The sequence below is a fragment of the Podarcis cretensis genome, assembly GCF_951804945.1.
Source record: "Podarcis cretensis genome assembly, chromosome: 3".
NCBI classification, from domain to species: domain Eukaryota; kingdom Metazoa; phylum Chordata; class Lepidosauria; order Squamata; family Lacertidae; genus Podarcis; species Podarcis cretensis.
The window spans coordinates 111,628,810-111,649,291 of NC_137172.1; the positions used below are offsets into that span (position 1 = coordinate 111,628,810).

Here is a 20,482-nt window from a genome sequence, read left to right on the forward strand (position 1 = left end):
TGTTGCTCCAACCTCTTTTGTCTGGGGCCTTTCACACCACAGGCAGGTGGCCCTTGGAAGGTTATCCAGAAGGCAATGCGGCCCTCGGTCTGAAAAAGGCATATCCCCGCTGTTGTAGTTCACCCAGGACTAGATTAACTGGCATGGCAGGTAAACTTAAAGTATACTGTCTAAACAAAATGAAAGCTGTTCCAAGAAACTAGTTAGATGTGCTATCTCCTGAGCACTCCAGATGCCGGGACTGTCGCAAAAACCCTTAAGCCAGCATGACTTCTCCCAATATCATGCAGAGTCCCAAATTCTGCAAGCAGGGAAAGGGGATGGGGAAGTGTGGGTCAGGGGGAAGAGGGGACAGTGGTGCAGCGGGACCCATGGGGAGAAGAGTGAGGCACCAGCTGTTTCCACTGTGCTCCTCAGCTCCTCCGACTGGTACGGATCAACACATCAGACTACAGTGATGGTGGAGGCAGGAGGCCCTTTGGCAGTCATGGCCACCAACCATAGAGACTACGTTGCTGGCCTTGAAAACATCCAGTAGAGGCGCCTCTTCTGACACGCAAGGTAGGATGGTGGAAGTTTTACCATATATCATCTGAGTCCCCGCATATAACCAAGACATTTGCCGGTACGGTATTGCTACATACTGCTCTTGGTAACAACCATTGGGTCAGCTCAGTCAGCCATATCCCTTTCCTGTATTCCTCTGCCCAGTTTCCTGCAACCCCCCTTCTCTCAGTGAGGGAACCACCAGAAGGCCCTCAGCGCTGGACTTCAGTGTCCGGGCTAAATGATGTGCGTGGAGATGCTCCTTCAGGTATAGTGGGCCGAGGCTGTTTAAGGCTTTAAAGGTCAGCACCAACACTTTGAATTGTGCACTGCTGTTGGCAGTGCATGTATATTGAGGGTCTGGGGAGGGGTGACACTGATGTAAAATAGAAACAGGGCATTTTTCCAGCCAGAACTCACAGGAACTCAGTTCCGGCACCTCTCAGTTGTGTGCCGTTGCCATTATAAGAGGACAAGGGAGGCATTCATGGTGAGTTCCGGCACCTCTTTTTCTAGGAAAAATAGAACGGAATAAGATGTCCCTGTTTTCATCTGAGAAATGTTTGAGGGTATGTTATGCATCTTCTAAGCATCCCACTCCTCCAAAGAGAAGGTGAGCTCCAGACTTAGATCCACTGAAGTCAATGGAGCTTAAGTCACGTGGATTTCAGTGAATCCACTCTAAGTATGGCTTCACCTACATCCAATCCATTGCCAAACCTTCATTACTGCCATACCTTCATCTTGTGATAAGAAGGTTAACAACCCTGGGCAAGCCCCAAATCCTGTCCATGACCACGGATGCTCATCTCTACTCTTAGACTCTCGGCTGTCTTACAGGAGAGTCTGAGCATCCGGCTAGGGATTCTTTCCCAACCAAAAGTGAATCAGACATAATTGGACAGAAGGTGAGTTTGAGCAAGCATCTCCAAAAGCACCTAAGATTGCGCCAGGACATGTTGGTATGTCTGTGCATATTTCCCTATATAAGCAAGGTATTTTCTGCTGAACATCAGCCCCTTGGAGTTCAAAAGAAAGCTGCAATGATAACCAAGGACAAGCTCTACTCTAGTCCGTGTGGCGTTGTAGCCTTTAAAAGCTTCAAAATGCACCACTATGAACGCTACTTCTGGTGCACTGAAAAGATGGATTCCATTCATAAAATTTAATGACTGTCCTGCTTTCTCTTGTTTATGGGGTAGCGGGCGTGAAAAACAGCTCAGTTTAGCTCTGATGACATTTTCATACAGGTCGAAGGGAAACATGCAAAGAGAGTTGACAACCTGACATAAAAAGGGTGCAGTTGTTATGTTGCAAATGCAGGGACAAGTTTTCGAAGTGAAAACACTAACATCTGATTCTTGTTCCGCTGGCATACTTTGACTCGCAGGGAAATTGGATCTACCTTTCATCCCAGTTCTTTTGAGCAATAGAGAACAGATGACTCAGTGATTTATTATTTGTTTGTTTCCTTGTGGTATTCTGTGCTGCCCCATAAGCTAAGTTCTCCAGGTGACCTACATAAAAATCAAGGACTATGAACCATAAAACCATTTAAAAAAAAAAATTCTAGTATTTCTCACCTTGCCTTCTTCTCCCAGGGTGGGGGTACATAAACTAATATATAATCACAGAGCAGTACATAATGAACCGCTCATAAAAGCAACAAAAGCGTAACACAGATGCAACTGTGACAATTTAAAGCAATTACAGTATAAAATACATCAGAAGAGAGATTAAGCAGTTAAACTAAACCTCTCAAGATTCATTTTAAAGCCCAGTATGTTTCTTTCTGCTCACATTTTTTGGCCAAATTACATTACAGAAATTAAGTTGCACATTAGATTCAGTGGCACATTTACATTCACCAGCAAATACTTTTTTATTATTTCAAGGTTCTGAAAATTGAGGTGCGCATTAGATTTGATGGTGCATTAGACTCAAGTAAATACGGTTACAGCAAACCATAGTTAAGAAAGACCATGGAAATTTGAGCAGGCACAAATCCATGCCCCTGTTTTGATTACTAATCTGTGGTTAAGTGCTTGGCAAGCGTTTCCTCTACATCAGCTTTAAGAAGAAGCATCAGCATTTTGATGGAGTTGGCACTTCATACGTGACAATTCCCAGGTAAGATCCTCTCCCTATTGTGTGGGCAGGTAGGCCCTCCCCCTACCTGGCCCGATCACCTTGGCAAAGCCTTCCCAGGCAGGATTGGGCAGCTGGCTGAGGCAGGCGGAGACCTCCAGGTATCCCACCTGGGGAAGGCTAAGCCAAGCCTGTGCTAATGGTGCCGCAACAACAACCTCAGGTATGCAGATGACACAACCCTGATGGCAGAAAGTGAGGAGGAATTAAAGAACCTTTTATTGAGGGTGAAAGAGGAGAGTGCAAAATATGGTTTGAAGCTCAACATCAAAAAAACCGAAGATCATGGCCACTGGTCCCATCACCTCCTGGCAAATAGAAGGGGAAGAAATGGAGGCAGCAAGAGATTTTACTTTCTTGGGCTCCATGATCACTGCAGATGGTGACAGCAGCCACAAAATTAAAAGACGCCTGCTTCTTGGGAGAAAAGCAATGGCAAACCTAGACAGCATCTTAAAAAGTAGAGACATCACCTTGCCAACAAAAGTCCGTATAGTAAAAGCTATGGTTTTCCCAGTAGTGATGTACGGAAAGTGAGAGCTGGACCATAAAGAAGGCTGATCACCGAAGAATTGATTCTTTTGAATTATGGTGCTGGAGGAGACTCTTGAGAGTCCCATGGACTGCAAGAAGATCAAACCTCTCCATTCTTAAGGGAATCAGCCCTGAGTGCTCACTGGAAGGACAGATCCTGAAGCTGAGGCTCCAATACTTTGGTCACCTCATGAGAAGAGAAGACTCCCTGGAAAAGACCCTGATGTTGGGAAAGATGGAGGGCACAAGGAGAAGGGGATGACAGAGGACTAGATGGCTGGATAGTGTTCTCGAAGCTACCAGCATGAGTTTGACCAAACTGCAGGAGGCAGTGGAAGACAGAAATGCCTGGCGTGCTCTTGTCCATGTGGTCATGAAGAGTCGGACAGAACTAAACGACTAAACAACAAAAGGGTCCAGGGGGCTGTGCGCGACCATGCAAAGGGTGCCCCCCATTTAATGTGGGGAGCGGTCATTAGCTACATCTAACTGTTTCCCCTGTTAATTACCCTAGGGAATCCTCACCTTCGTCAACAGAGTTTCAGTTATCTATAGATTCTACCAGGCAGTTTTTCAAATGTTCTGCAAAAGGAAGCTTACCTCTTAAGAGCATTCCATGAGTCAGAATTTCCTGGAGCAACAATACAATGAAATTTGTCTGGAGAGGATTGGGGGGGGGGTAACAAAAAACACCACCATATAATATGAGCATTCCAAGGCCAAATAAAATACTTTTTTTAAAAAAAAAATCACATTAGCTAAAGGGAGTCTCCTTAAGATGATTCCAACAAAGCCGGCAAGTGCTTGTTAACAAGATGTTGTTGTTTTTTTATTTAAAAAAAAAAATCTGTTCATATCAGACATTATCTTCCCACATGTTTGGGAGTCATTCCAGATTCTCTGACATGCGGAAAATACTTTGTGCAGAGCACATGGAAAGGGATACTGTTCTCAGAAGGCTGGGGAGTCTGTAGGCTGATGGGTGGTGAACATAAGTCCTTTTGCTCCACTTGGAACATTGCATCAAGACCTCTCTTCTATTAATTAAAAGAATGCCCTTCCTTTATCTATGCATACTATTCTTTAAGGTTGTTAATCATCTAATAATTGCCACCATGTGCTGCTGCTTCTGTTCCAAAAACATTCCTGAGAAACTCTGCCAGATTTTGCTACATGTTTCTTCAAAGGAGATAACTGTGATCAGTGATTTTTTTTATTTTTATTTTTTGCCATGATGACATATTGAGCGAGAACTAGGGGTGAGTCAAGTATTCTGTAACAAACGTTTAACTTTTTTTGTGGATTATAGAGTTTAGACACCAGGTGGAACTGGATTTATTTGTATGTGCATAGAGAAAGGCATGTCCCCTGTCTGTTCTGTTCTTGTTTAAGAGAGACAATAAAGTTCTTGTTGCACTTCGTGACTTAGGTGTTCTCTCAGTCTTCTGTGGCAACCTTCAAATGAAACCCTATGTTGCTCATCTTATCTCTTCTTCATCACTTATTTGCAGTCCTGACCGGGGTGACTTGAGTTTCATAATGCTATTTGCTTCATTTCACCTTCCTCTGTGCCAGAGAGAGGGCAGGAAGGGATGTTATGCCTCTGATTTGGCTTTGAGACATCAAATACAATTGATTATTGGGTGTCTTTATGAGCCAAATGTAAGCAGGATCGGTGCTTCCTGCCCTCACTCTGATTTGGCTTCATGACCATGCCATATAGCCAATCTGATTTGTCTTCTTTGGTGATATCATAAAGCCAGTTAAGAGTGAGGATTGGAAGCAATGCTGTCATGGGGAGACATTATATTGCAAATCAGAATTGGCTAAGTTTTGATGCTATAAAGCTAAACCACAGGCCTTTATTTCTCAAGGCAGCACTGTGAAGGTGGAAGGAAGAGGTGGATGCTGGAAGTGGTTTCTGAATCGCATCACAGTTCTTTCAAAAAGGCTGGCTTGGGGTGGGGGGTGGGGGTGGGGGTCAGACATAAACTGGGCTCCACATCAGGCTGCAAAATGCCTTGGGTCAGCTTGAGGAGAAAAGTAACAAAGAAAAAAAATAGCCATCAGCAGGTAAAGATGGTGGTGTAATATCTGCAAACAGTTGTCAAAAATGATTTGAGATTTATTTTGTGGCATTCATTCACCCTGATCATTAGGTAAAGGTAAAGGGACCCCTGACCATTAGGTCCAGTCATGGCCGACTCTGGGGTTGCGGTGCTCATCTCACTTTATTGACCGAGGGAGCCAGCATACAGCTTCTGGGTCATGTGGCCAGCATGACTAAGCCACTTCTGGCGAACCAGAGCAGCACACGGAAACACCATTTACCTTCCCACTGGAGCGGTACCTATTTATCTACTTGCACTTTGACGTACTTTCAAACTGCTAGGTTGGCCGGAGCAGGGACTGAGCAATGGGAGCTCACCCCGTCGTGGGGATTTGAACCGCTGACCTTCTGATCAGCAAGTCCTAGGCTCTGTGGTTTTACCCACAGCACCACCCATGTCCCTACCCTGATCATTACTTTTAAGTTAAAAGATGATCTGATGCAACATTCTACTCAGTCATGAATGTCCCACACATTTACAATGTGCACAGTTAATCCTCAAGCTGGGATAACTGACGTAACTACAATTCCCATCACCCGTGGTCACTAGCCATGCCAGTTGATAGGAGCTGGAGTCCAGCAACCTCTTGAGGATCCTATGTTGGCTGTTCTGTGCCCTTAAGTGCTACGTGGATGTGGCATACATATTATTTAAGTGCTGTATCTATCGATGACTTTTACATTGAGATTACCAGTTCAAAAATACTCTGTGGGGAAGGCATAATGCCAGGCCCCCTGGGAAACAACCAGCTTGCTTCTCAGCCTTGCTTACTACCACACTCTGAGCTGTTTAGTCCCTTAACGCAACACACGTGTTCTTATTTTCATCTGCCGAATATTAAGAGGCCATGTGAGCTTTGCTCTGTCTTTGGCTACCACAAGAGGATTCTCAAGGGACACTGGGAAGCTTTCTTGACTTGAATTGTGGCCTGGCATATATTCTTTAATCCTACACAGGGAAAAGAAAAGTAACTCTTGACAAGAAAAGAGTTTTCCTCACCAACCTGTTTGGCTGTAAGTACCTGACACATTATCACTACCTCTGTCAAAGTTCATCCCTGATAGCTGTGGCAAGTGGAGGAGAGACAGAAAAGAGACACCACCGTTGAGAAAAAGAAGAAGAAAGAGATTAGAGTTGTCCTAATGGCTCACCTCTTAGATGAAACCTCACACATCACCTGCCTTCAACCCCTGGAATGTGGAATTGCTTAATCCACATGAGAATAACCTTGACAGCCTCCGACAGCCTCTCGCTCAGCTACTAGCCTGCCATGAAAGACTTTAGCAAATGCTCATTTATTTGCAATGGACCAGGAAATAATTCCAGTAATTTCCTCCAAATGTTCCAAGGATGGGACAATCACAGAGGCATCAAGTGGGAAAAGAATCTTGGGACAAGTCTTTTGCTGGATCTACTATGCCCAGAGTGCTACAAGTTGACTAATTGGTGCCTAGGGTCACAATTTCTTTAAACTTGGCCGTCCCATCCATTTGTTCAGTTCAAATATTACACCAAGTCATGGTTAAGGAAGCTTGGCTGTGAGTGATGTCTAAATTGGAAAACTATGATTTGTGATGAGCTGGAAAACTATGGTTTTACATTAACTATAGCTGGATGCCTTTCCCCCTAGGAAGAAAGGTTCTTGTGTTTGGGCCTTTTTCATTTAGAAAATAGCACATAGTTAAATGATGGAATTCGCTCCCACAAGGTGTAGAAATGGCCACCAACTTTGATGGTTTTAAAAGAGGATTCATGAAGGATAAAGCTATTAATGGCTTCTGGTCATGATGGGCAGTCACTGAGATTCACAAATGGGAAAGAACATTGCCCTGCTGTGAGTACTGAAGGCTGCTCCCTGCAAGGCCCTTTTCCACCTGGCCTAGGGGCTGGGGACTTTTAGAAGACACCTGAATGCAAGTTTTTAATGTTTGATGTTTTATCATGTTTTTAATATTCTGTTGGGAGCAGCCCAGAGTGGCTGGGAAACCCAGCCAGATGGATGGGGTATAAATGACAAATTTTAATATTATTATTGCACCCATATCCTGATTGCAGGTTTCCCAGGGGCATCTGATTGGCCACTGTGGAATCAGGGTGCTGCATTGGTTTGTCTTTGAACTGAGCCAGCAGAGTTGTCCGTATGTTCATATGACCAACCATAGTCCCAACTCTTGTCCAACCTCTTGAGGCCACTAAACCTAGAGATCAGAGTGTTGATATAGAATCATAGAGTTGTGGAGTTGGCAGAGACCCTAAGGATCATCTAGTCCAATCCCCTGGAATCTCAACTATAGCATCCATGACAGTTGGCCATCTAACCTCTGCTTAAAAACCTTCAATGAAGGAGAGCCTGCCACCTTCTGAGGGAGCCTGTCCACTGTCGAACAGCTCTGACCACCAGAAAGTTCCTCCTGATGGGAGATAATGAAAGTAGACGTGCAGATCTACAATAAGGTTTGCTTGGGTGTGTCAAAGCCTTCAGACCTTGGCTTGACTTTCCAATTTGGAGTGAGACCAAACTGATTTAGCATGGTGTCTGACCTGAGCCAACTGAGTAAATGTGTCAGGACCAGGGGAAACGGCCCTGGTGTGGAAGCTGTGTGTTAAAAGGTGTGGAAGCTATGTCTTAAAAGAAGAAATATGAATAATAGTAAATTAGCTAAGAAGGAAGTCCTGAGAGAGTATTCACATAGTGTGTAAGTGGGCAGAGGCCATATGTCTTTCCTGTACTTTGTATATAGTGGGTGGCACTGTGGTCTGACCACTGAGCCTCTTGGGATTGCTGATCAGAAGGTTGGCAGTTCGAATCCCTAGAACGGAGTGAGCTCCCGTTGCTCTGTCCCAGCTCCTGCCAACCTAGCAGATTGAATGCATGCCAATGCAAGTAGATAAATAGGTACTGCTGTGTTGGGAAGGTAAACAGTGTTTCCGTGCACTCTGGCTTCCGTCACGGTGTTTTGTTGCAACAGAAGTGGTTTAGTCATGCTGGCAACATGACCTGGAAATCTGTCTGCAGACAAACGCTGGCTCCCTTGGCCTGAAAGCGAGATGAGTGCCACAACCCCATAGTCGCCTCTGACTGGACATAACTGTCCAGGGGTCCTTTACCTTTACCTATATAGCCTGTATACTTTTGAAACAAAACAGGCATCCACAGTAGGAGTAGTGAAGGGATCCAGATGCATACTCAATAGCCCAACCTCATAGGCTGCCTCAAAACTGAAGATGATCAGGTGTGGTCAGCAGCAATGCTGAAAGGACAGGTAAGGGTTGGGGCTTTCTAGCAGCTGTTGCTTGTAGTCCATGTCTGAGCTGGTAACCTTTACAAGTAGGTGGAGGCATCCATCAAAGTGTCTGCTCATTGATTGCTACAGTCTGAGAAAGAACCACATGATCCACTGTTCATAGGTTACCCAGGAAAACACACACACACACACACACACACACATATATGGAAGAGATGAGGGAACCTGTGACCCTCCAGATGTTGGACTCCAACTCCCATCAGCCCCAGCCCCAAGGATGATTAACATGGTCATCCAATCCATGAGTACAAATAACCCATGCAAATTTGTACTCTTAATATTTTGGCCCTGAGATTTTTTATTTTTTAAAAAAGTTGCATCTCTGAAATTTGATCTCCACTGACAGACGTCATGGTTTCCTGATTATTTAGGACAGGGCTAGGGAAGATGTTGAACTCCAACTCCCACCATCCCTAGTTAGGACAGCCAAAGGTCAGGGATGATGGGAGTTGCAGTCCAATGATATCTAGATGACCACAAGTTCCCCAGCCTTGGCATAGGAGGATAAAACTTGCAATGAGATCATACATCTAATCCTGCCTGCACACTGAAACATTAATTTATGCCTTTGCCTCCAAGAATCCCTAAAGAGTCATTCTTTCTATAACTATATTTTGGCATGGAGGACCAAATGTTTTCTGTGCATCTTCCTGTTCTTTTCAGGCATCACTCAAGGCTGGAGGCCCTCAATGAGTTTCTGGAAAGGACGGTGACATCTGGAGATGTAAATTATAATGGTTGTGTTAAGTATGATTGCTTGTAAAAGTCAAAATGCTATATTATTGTTCTGTGGTGCACAACCAGGCTCTGCCTCCCCCCCCCCCAACTTTCTCAAGGATCTCTCAGAAGAAAATAATGTCTGTATGCCATTTTCTGACATTCTTGCTATAAGATTTAAAATGCCTACTGTTAACTGAAACCAGTGGCATTTTTTGTTGAAGGTGGTGCCAGAAATATTAATAGATTTCAGAGACTTTCCTGGTGGTAAAAAAAAAAAAGTCTATTTCATAGTGATCCAGCAACACAGACACTGACTTTATGTAGTGTTTTCTCCTTAAAAAAAATTAAACTAAAAAACACCACCCAACACTGCTTTCGTCTTCACATTTTTGAAACCACAGGTTAACTTGTGAAGTCTGATTTTCAGATGACAATACATATTGGAGGAATGAAAGGAAGGTTTGACAAATGGCTCAGTACAGTATGCACATACTTCTCTTTATATTTCAATATGTACAACCATAATAAGCACTGAACCGCGGACTAACTCAGCTAGAGAAAGGATGTTGAATAGGATCATATAGGACTGGCTAAGCTCATGCATTTGAATCAGCTGAAGCCTTAGGTCGCCTTCCTATTGTTTACCTGTTCAGTTGACTGTATTTGATGGAGCTGATGTGTGGATAACTCTACCTTGTAGACCATGGGCTGTGCAATCTAAAGAGGAAAAGGGGAGTGTCAGATTCACCACTGCAACCCAGTAAGTCCTTTCTTATTTTTCACTATCCTGGCTCCAGGCTTGCAAAGCTCAACTCAGGACACCTATGAGACATTTGCACAAGTGCCCCTGAAATGCCCCATTTGGGTATTTCTGATTGCTGCTACCAGGGGTTGCTTTCTCCCTACCTGGTTGCAGCTGTTGCCTCTACTGGTAAAACCAGGCAGAGGGGCACATGTCACCTTATTCCTCCTACCCTCTCCCCAGCGATCACACAGCAGGGTAAACTTGTGCCAAGTTATTTGTACCCAGCCCTTTAAAAAAATATCCCAAGACCACCTTTACAAGACAAATAAAGATGCAACAATATAACTCTGTTAAAGATCAATACTGCAATACAGTGGTACCTCGGGTTACAGACGCTTCAGGTTACAGAAGCTTCAGGTTACAGACTCTGCTAACCCAGAAATAGTACCTCGGGTTAAGAACTTTGCTTCAGGATGAGAACAGAAATCATGTTCTGGCGGTGTAGCAGCAGCGGGAGGCCCCATTAGCTAAAGTAGTACCTCAGGTTAAGAACAGATTAAGGTTAAGAACGGACCTCCGGAATGAATTAAGTTCTTAACCAGAGGTACCACTATACAATAATACTGCAAGACAATGAAGATTAATATTGCAAGACAACAAAAACTAAAAGAGCAGATAGCAATCCCTGGTGCCTCTGGTCCTTGATCTGAAGATAGCTTCAGGGCTGAACAGCACCATATTCATGTAGAATGGTCATGTAGTCATGATGGTGCCCTTCAGATGGTCCCATCATGCCTGCCCATTGGTCATGTTGGCTGGGGCTGATGAGAGCTGGAACCCAACAACATCTTGAAGTCGCTGCACCGACTACCCCTGTTGTTGGGCATATGGCCTGTCACTGAGTTATGGCCCTTTCCTGCTGTTCAGAAACAAGCTGGGGGCAACCACTTGAACCACGTGGAAATTAGTCGGGTGGAGTTGGAAAAGAACTAGTGGAGCAGCTGCCTATGGACTACGAAGCCTTAGCAAACCAAAACCAGCTTTTAAAGGTTTGAGCAGTGAGGAGCATGATCTGCATGCCAAGTGACAAGGTCTAAGTGGGCAGGCATCTCTTGAGCCCGGAAGAGCATTTGCTGGTATTTGGGGTCTTCAAAGAATCAGCTGCAGGGTCATCTTTTCTAATGCCTGCCGAAATCCTGTTCTCCTTCTTCAGCTCTTGTCTATCTTCCTATTCCTGGTTCTCGTTAATCAAACCAGGCTTTCTTGCTAATGTTTGTTTATATTCTCGCTGTCACGGCTATGGAAGACCAGAGGCACGGGGCTGGGGGGTGGGGAGGAACCAAGTGTTTTGGCATATTAAACTCGTTCTCCATTTGTTATTAATATAATTTGCAGAACAGTTACTAGAGGTCCAAAGCCATTCATAGGGGGTTGTGCTCTCCCTCCCTTTCCTTCCACCAGAAACCACAAGATAATAAGAGGAGGCTCCAAGAGAGGTGTGGATCGCCCACAAGAGGTCTGAGCGCCATCGTGTATTTTTACTGGAAGTCTCCTAACTAGCCAAAACCTTTGGAAAGTCATGACACTAATTTGGCAAGGCACTATCTCTGTCTGCTTCATTGAAAACATCTTAGACAGCATAATAAATAAAATGCACTTCATTTTCAGGGTTTTAAACTTGTCTTTCTCTTGGCCTGCAGTCTGTCAGCAAGCAGAGATTAGAAAATTGACTGGAGCTTAGCAAATTTGGTTCAAGAGAAATCAGATAGGTAGCAGGGGAGAGGAGACATTTACCAAATGTATCCCCTTCCAGCCACCCCTGCGCTGAAGCTTTGCCAGCTAATGCATTAAACACAAGTGCGATGAAGCCTCCGAACCCTGCCATCCACCGGCTTGGAGAGGCTTTGCTCTAGCATTCACCATTAAAAACGCCAAAAGAGACTAAGAAAGAAGAGCATGACATGTGTCTTGTAAACTGCTACCACACTAAATTCATCTAGCAACTGTACTCCTTCCAGGACAGAACTGAAACAGGCCCCTTTCCCACACTCCCCTTGCAATGCCAGGGAGCAATTTTCTGGCACTGCTGAGAGACATGGCCCCTCAGGACCTCATACATTCTCTGAGTCTCGGGGCCAGCCTGAGACAGACTGTGCTGGTCCCCGAGGGTAAACCGTGCGCCGAGGTCCGAGTCCAGTCTGAGGTCAAGGGTGCGGTATGGAGGCTGTCCGTCAGAGCTGAAGCAGGGTCCAAGGCAGGGAGTTGGGTGAGGTCAGGAACTCTGGCAGAAGAGCAGGACAGGGTGCAGGCAGGAACAGGCTACCAACAATGTTGCTCCCACATCCTGGGACTGGGGCTGGCTGGCTTTTATCTGCCCCAAGGCATAGGGCGGCCCCGGTCCACAGGTAACTTGCCTCTCCTGGCCTGGAGGCGAGCACTCCTCCTGCAGGAACTTAGTTCCCTCCGCCCTCCGCAGCTCAGGTGAGGCTGGAGGGTTACCGGACCCAGAGGCAACCTCAGCTTCCCCTGACGGGGCTGAGAGTGGAGCACCTGCAGGCAATGGGTCCTCCATCACCTCAGGAGCCAGAGCAGACTCAGCTGATGCCTGCACCTGAGGATCCAGAACAGGTGAGGACCCTTCAGGCTCAAGCCCCAGCCCTGGCTCAGCTGGTTCTGGAGGCGGGGACTCCTGTGCAGGCTGGGATTCCTCAGGTTCAGCCTCCGAGTCCAAATCCCAGGCCATTCACCGACACAGTTTTGCCTGATGCCCCCTTCCGTTCCAGATCCTGAATGGATTGGCAGTTGAATTTTACTTCAGCACCGGTGACAAACAGGACGGTATCCACCACCACACTGGAAGGCAGCAGACAACCTTCAGGGATTCAAGACAGGTTACATTTCATGTCTGGCTTTGTCCTCCAACACCTCACTGACAATCAATGTTCCCAGAACCCCCTGGACCCTCGCCACCTGGGGCAGCTGCCTCAGTCTGTAAAATGTTAGAGCTGGCCCTGTTGTGCCGCTACTTCCTTCTAGCATCAGCTCTTGTCATTGGGGTAGATTGTGCTACTTTGGACAAATGCATAAGCTTGTCTGCTCTGATATAAGGCACCCCCTTGCCCTCTCCTGACACACTTGATCTCAGTAGGTTCCACCTCAGGCACTTTGTAGGATCTCTTCTGCTTCCTCTCCCTGATGACCATTAGGCATCTTGTCATGGGGCTGGTGGGTCTGCTGCTTATAGTGTTTTCTTCCTGGTTTGCTGTGCAGATGGAAAGATCTTTGGGAGAGGACCCTTCAGAATTACTGAATGGTGGTGCAACAGATATGACAGGAATGGAGGACCTGTGGTCCTCCAGGTGTTGCTGGACTCCCATCATCCCCAGACACCATGTCCTATGGTAAGGGATGATGGGAGTTCTAGTCTAGTAACATCTGGAGATCTGTGGGGAGCCACCACATATATAGGAACAAGGAAAAGGAAGTCATGGTAAAATGAACTGGCTACATCATCTTGAAGATGTATTAGGCCATGAGGCAGAACCCTCATGTCAAAAATGGGGTCTCCAGGGCAAGTGTCTTCACCCTATACAGTAGTAGTTTGGATTTGAGTAGTTTTGGATTTGATATCCCGCTTTATCACTACCCGAAGGAGTCTCAAAGCGGCTAACATTCTCCTTTCCCTTCCTCCCCCACAACAAACACTCTGTGAGGTGAGTGGGGCTGAGAGACTTCAGAGAAGTGTAACTAGCCCAAGGTCACCGAGCAGCTGCATGTGGAGGAGCGGAGACGCGAACCTGGTTCCCCAGATTACGAGTCTATTGCTCTTAACCACTACACCACACTGGCTCTCTCAGACGTGGGGTTCACATTAGACCATAAAGCCTGGTTCACCAGCATGTTGGGGGGGGATGGAGAAGGATGGATGGAAGGGTAAAGAAGGCCCTCTCCATGTTGTGGTGTACTGAAACAAAACACGGGAGACCAGGGTTCATTGAACCATGAACCTCAGTGTGTGACTGATAACACCTTGAGCTCCTGGGAGAAAAGATGAGCTAGTTAGGTAAAACTAATAAAATGAAAATGATCTTTTGCCCTACCACCATCACTGTCGATCCAATCACTGTTTGAGAGGTTAGTGAAGGGGATGGGAGAATGTGTTTTGGAAGTGTGTTGGCTGGTTGGGAGGGTTTTTAGCAATGGACAGTGGGGGAAACCAAGAATTCATCTCCAACTCAGAATTTCATTTCAGCCATAGCAGGGCTTTAAAAACTCACCTCTCATTTGAAGCAAGCTTCTACAAGCCCATTAATTTCATACTCTAGTCTGGGTCAGAAGAACCTTCACCAGCATCTCTTTCTTATCAGTTGGTGGCATTTCTTAAAAGAGAGGCTGTGTCCTCTTGAACCAGGAAAACCACACACACATTTACAAGATGATCCTAAGCATTGACACGCCCCTTCCCCCATTTCCACCATTTCAGTCTCTGCCACCCAAAAAGTCAGTAACTTGAAACACTGAGAAAATCTGTTTCTTGCTCACAACAGGTTTGGGATTCTACTAAACAGTGCACTGCTATCTGATCGAATTGGGATTGTCAGGCGATGGAGAGCAGCTGGAGAGAAGGCTGCGGAGTGAAAAAGTCGAAAACTGCCATTTGTATCAGTGTGCTTATTTGGCTTAGTTTTAAGCACATTTATTGGTGCATTAGTTCTGCTCCTAAAGGAAACAAGAGTCCGAATGTAAAATGATACTAAAGACATCGAAAAGGACGTGGGCTGATTATAAACTCCTACAATTGGGATCTTTCCCAATAATACTCTTACACAATCCCCACTTCCAAGCAGGAATTGGGACGTTTCAGGGGCAACAGCACCAAGTCCAGACATTTCCTTTGGATCAAAGAGCACTGGAGGCTGAGGGTGTTCTTAAAATATTTTCTCAATTTGCAAATACTAGTATTTTATTTTATTTAGATTTCATAGGCTGGCTTTCCCACCAAAAGGGAGCCTTATTGCAGCATATAGCAAACTGACCTGGAAGCTGTACGCCGGCTCCCTCGGCCAATAAAGCGAGATGAGCGCCGCAACCCCAGAGTCGGCCATAACTGGACCTAATGGTCAGGGGTCCCTTTACCTTTACCTTTAAGAGGCAAGAACGTGCTTCAAGAACCCTAGGTTTCTGAGGCTGACAAGAAGGGATTTTAAGAAATGGACCCTTTGCTGTGGGATCCCTGCTCATAGAGGGTCATCAAGGTGTCTTGTCTCACTATAGTATCAGGCCAGTCAAAAAGCATTTAATTTTGATAAAACCTTTTTTTGGTGGGGTGTGAATTGCCAGTATTATTAACGTGCATTTTGTGTCCTTTGTCCTGGATTTTGGTTGGTGCTTTTAATTTGATGTTTTCTACTGCTGGTTTTAAAAGTTTCCACCCCCCACCCCCCGCTTAATTGCATTTTGCTATTTTTATGTAATCCCCCTTGAACTGAAATGTGGAGTAGAAAACGATTGATCGATCAAATGAATAAATAAATGGAAACATTCAGGAGAGACTATTAAAAGAAAAGAGGCAGAACTCACTGAAAGAATAGATGTATGAAATAAGAATGTGAAAGGTAGAAGAGAATAAGGAAAAAAATCTATGTTGGGTGTGTGTGTAGAAGACAGCAAAATTGAGACACGACATATATTGTCAATCTGCCTTTTTCTGGGTGCTTTCCTAATCCAAACGTACAAGGAAACCATGTTTTTCTTTTTAAAAGTGAATCATCTGTGGGTAGGAGAAATTATAGCTTTAAATTATAGGGGTGGTGGGAAAGTCTGTGAATTCAAACTAACTTTACATATTTAATTAGCAGTTTGAGACATGTCGAAAACCTCAAAACCCACCAAATTCACCCACCCCAACTACTGGTACTGACACAAGTAAATATATTTAGGGCCAGATGTTGTGTCAGTCAATGGGACATCCAAAGACATAACATTCAAAAAGTCATCATCGCACTTTATTCCCCCTCTCCAAAATCCTTCTTTATTATTTTCATTATTATCAGGAAATAGCAACAGTGAAGTCAAAGGAGGAGATACAGTCGACTAGCATGAGTCATAGTCGCCACTTGCTCTCCCAGCCACACAGAGATGCAAATGGTTGTAGATGACAGGATTCGGGTCTTGCGAGGGAAGCAGGAGGAATTATACTTTCCTCCAGGCAAGGTCTTTTATATTTCTCTCTACTCCATGATATACTTATTTCTAATCAGCCTTTTTCAGTATAAGTCTCCTCTGAAGATGTATATGGAACGTGTCACTTCTTGTTTTTTTTAATTGCGTTCAGATGGTTTAGCAGATGAATGGGACCCCCCCCCCCTTTTTTTTTTTTTTTTTGCTTTCCTGGGATCAAGGCTGCAATCCTATAGGATGTATTAGAACTCCCTTTCTGGGATCAGAGAGAGAGAGAGAGAGAGAGAGAGAGAGAGAGAGAGAGAGAGAGATCCAGTGTTGGACTGACATTCTGTCACAGACATTTTCAACATCCTGGCTCAGCCAGCACAGGCCAGACCACAGGTGATGGAGGGGGGGGCAGACTAGAAAACACCCAGGATCCAAAGTTCTCTCTGCCAAATGGCACCACTCATCTTTCCAACTGGCGAGATATTTACACCAGCTCAGGAGTTCGCTTTTATGGGAAACAAAATGCCACTCAACAGGGCAGGATTGCAAAAAAGCAACCCACAAAATAGAAGAAGTCCTCTGGTCTTATGTCTGAGAGCCATCTAGATCTTAATATATGGAAGTTAAGCCACTTTTGGTCCCCAGAGCCAGTGGAGTTGCAATGGGGGCCAGGGGACGGTGTGCCCCAGGTGTCATTGAATCATAGAGTTGGAAGAGACCACAAGGGCCATCGAGTCCAACCCCCTGCCAAGCAGGAAACACCATCAGAGCACTCCTGACATATGGTTGTCAAGCCTCTGCTTAAAGACCTCCAAAGAAGGAGACTCCACCACACTCCTTGGCAGCAAATTCCACTGTCGAACAGCTCTTACTGTCAGGAAGTTCTTCCTAATGTTTAGGTGGAATCTTCTTTCTTGTAGTTTGGAGCCATTCTCCGTGTCCACTTCTCTGGGTCAGCAGAAAACAACCTTTCTCCCTCCTCTATGTGACATCCTTTTATATATTTGAACATGGCTATCATATCACCCCTTTACCTCCTCTTCTCCAAGCTAAACATGCCTAGCTCCCTTAGCCGTTCCTCATAAGGCATCGTTTCCAGGCCTTTGACCATTTTGGTTGCCCTCCTCTGGACACGTTCCAGTTTGTCAGTGTCCTTCTTGAACTGTGGTGCCCAGAACTGGACACAGTACTCTAGGTGAGGTCTGACCAGAGCAGAATACAGTGGCACTATTACTTCCCTTGATCTAGATGCTATACTCCTATTGATGCAGCCCAGAATTGCATTGGCTTTTTTAGCTGCCGCGTCACACTGTTGGCTCATGTCAAGTTTGTGGTCAACCAAGACTCCTAGATCCTTTGCACATGTACTGCTCTCAAGCCAGGTGTCACCCATCTTGTATTTGTGCCTCTCATTTTTTTTGCCCAAGTGCAATACTTTACATTTCTCCCTGTTAAAATTCATCTTGTTTGTTTTGGCCCGGTTCTCTAATCTGTCAAGGTCGTTTTGAAGTGTGATCCTGTCCTCTGGGGTGTTAGCCACCCCTCCCAGTTTGGTGTCATCTGCAGTTTGGTGTCATGTCTGGGGAGTGACAAGAAGGCACCCCGCGGGGGCCCGCGAGGGAGTGAGCAGCCATCATGCCGCTGCAGCCGCATGTGGAGGATCCTGGCACCAGCGGCAAACTGCTATGTACAGCGCATGTGCGGTGTCGCATGCATGCGCTGTACGTAACAATGCCACACATGTGCTGTACATAGCAGTTTGCCGCCGGTGCCGCTCAATCGCCGTACAGATGGCGGTGGATCCCTCTGTCACTGCTACAGCCACATGTAGAGGATCCTCCGTTCACAGCTGCGGTCACAAGCAGAGGATCCCAGCACCGTCCATATGGCACTGAAGCGGTGGCGCCGGCAAACCGCTATGTACAGCGCATGTGCGGCATCGGGTGCATGCATCGTACATAGCGATGCTGCACATGCGCCCTACGTAGCGACACCCCATTCCGGGTGTCACAATGCCTTTGTTCGCCCCTGCCCAGAGTTACCTTAGGACTTCAACCCACCTCTGTGTTTTGCAAAAGTGATTGTGAGAAGAGAATACTGATTTTAGCTGCAGTGGGATAATATGAATGTCTGCAGCACGTCAAGGATATTGGAACATCAGAAATGGATGAAAAAGAACGAGGAGATTAAAATGATATTAAAGTGCATTGCTCAGTATAATTTGCTCATATTTTCAAGTCTCACAGCTTTCTCCGGGCTTCTCCCCTCCTCTCCATTCCTTCCTCTCATTAGCATGGGTCACAGCTCATGCTTGGCATGTGGTTTCCACAATACATTTCTTGTACACTTTTCAGGAATATTGATTTGCTATTAATTCCCCCTCTCCTCCCACAGAATGCTATTCCAGAGGTTCTCCCAATGCTCCCCCTGCCCATTTCAGCAGTTGCAGGGGGAAAAGTGAGGGGGAAAGACCCGTTGCACAATCAGGACTCCTTATGCAGGGCTCTTGCTGAAGGGATTCATGAATTAAATGCCAGCAACGGTTTTCCTTTACATCTGAACCTAGCCTATGAATGATGGCTGCATCGCAAGAGAATGTCACATTGTTATTTGACTATTTCTTAAAGCTGAATGCCTAAGGAACCTTTCCAGAGTTTATGCCAAACTTCACAAGCATCACAAAGTATGGCTTTGGTGTGAAATTTGGACTGAAGTCCGTTATCTTGACATGCCCATCTCCTTGATCCTAACGTAGTCCCCCTTTGACTAACGAGCTGGAAAGTAAACATCTTCCTGTTACATGTCTTTCTCCTCAGCAAGTGTCACCATTAATTTCCAACCAATATCCTCTTCTCACTGAACAATCTCACCCCCCCCCCCCGCCCTAGCGGAGCTGCATCCGTAGTGCCTCATTCCTGGAAAGGAAAGGAATATACACAAAGGCATCACCGTAAATAGAGGGCTCTTAAAGCGAGGCCAGCAGCTTGGGAAAATCCATAAATGACCCAAGGAAAGCTTGAGATAAAATTCCAAACATCTCGTAGAGAAGAGAACCACCCCAAGCAAGGTGTATGAGCCGTTATGTACAATCAATCAAATCTTTATTACGGTCATAGACCAGCATAAGTAGGGGAGGGATACAATCATAGAATCATAGAATCATAGAATCGTAGAGTTGGAAGAGACCACAAGGGCCATTGAGTCCAACTACCTGCCAAGCAGGAAACACCATCAGAGCACTCCTGACATATGGTTGTCAAGCCTCTGCTTAAAGACCTCCAAAGAAGGAGACTCCACCACACTCCTTGGCAGCAAATTCCACAGTCAAACAGCTCTTACTGTCAGGAAGCTCTTCCTAATGTTTAGGTGGAATCTTCTTTCTTGTAGTTTGGATCCATTGCTCCGTGTCCGCTTCTCTGGAGCAGCAGAAAACAACCTTTCTCCCTCCTCTATGTGACATCCTTTTATATATTTGAACATGGCTATCATATCACCCCTTAACCTCCTCTTCTCCAGGCTAAACATGCCCAGCTCCCTTAGCCGTTCCTCATAAGGCATCGTTTCCAGACCTTTGACATCGTTTCCAGACCATTTAAACGCTGTAAAATGTCTTGGAAAGCTAAAAATTATTAAAGCAGAAGGTATATATAAAAGACTATAAGAATCCAAAAGAAGCTAAAAGAAGGGTTAGGAGCATTAAACGGATGTGGAAGAGCATAAAAGGTGAGTACAGATGTATTTTGGTTCTTGAACAGAATGTGTCCTGGGAGTCTGTTCGACTCCTGGAACCATTCAAATCCAACGTGCAGCTTCCGATTGGTTGCAGGAGCATCTTGCAGCCAATTGGTAGCTGTGGAAGCCGCGCTGGATGTTCGGCTTCTGAAAATCATTCAAAAATCAGAACACTCACTTCTGGGTTTCAATCGTCCAGGAGCTGATGTGTTCGGGAGCCAAGGCGTTTGGCTTCCAAGGTACCACTGTATAGAAAAGACTATAGCTATCAGTTTACAGAGCACTCTGATATGAGTGTTTATTAAATCTAGTTTGTGGCACAGGTCATCATCCGACGAATTTTGGATACTGCTATGCAGAATCTGGCAACATTATACAGTGGTACCTCGGGTTAAAAACTTAATTTGTTCTGGAGGTCTGTTCTTAACCTGAAACTGTTCTTAACCTGAAATACCACTTTAGCTAATGGG

The 20,482-nt window shown here is 45.4% G+C and overlaps 1 long non-coding RNA gene across 2 annotated transcripts in view; it reads right to left on the minus strand.

Moving 5' to 3' along the window:
* The window catches only part of LOC307212657, a 38,541-nt gene that overhangs the window by 17,459 nt on the left and 600 nt on the right, over positions 1–20,482 (minus strand). Inside the window, exons 1-3 of one of the 2 annotated variants that reach the window (XR_013837057.1) lie at positions 6,361–6,664; positions 3,829–3,886; positions 1,952–2,063 (exon numbers count right to left, since the gene is read on the minus strand). This is a non-coding gene — a long non-coding RNA (uncharacterized lncRNA). Of the gene's footprint in view, positions 1–1,538; positions 2,064–3,828; positions 3,887–6,360; positions 6,665–20,482 lie in introns of those variants that run through there. The other variant, XR_013837061.1, reaches the window with a different exon arrangement.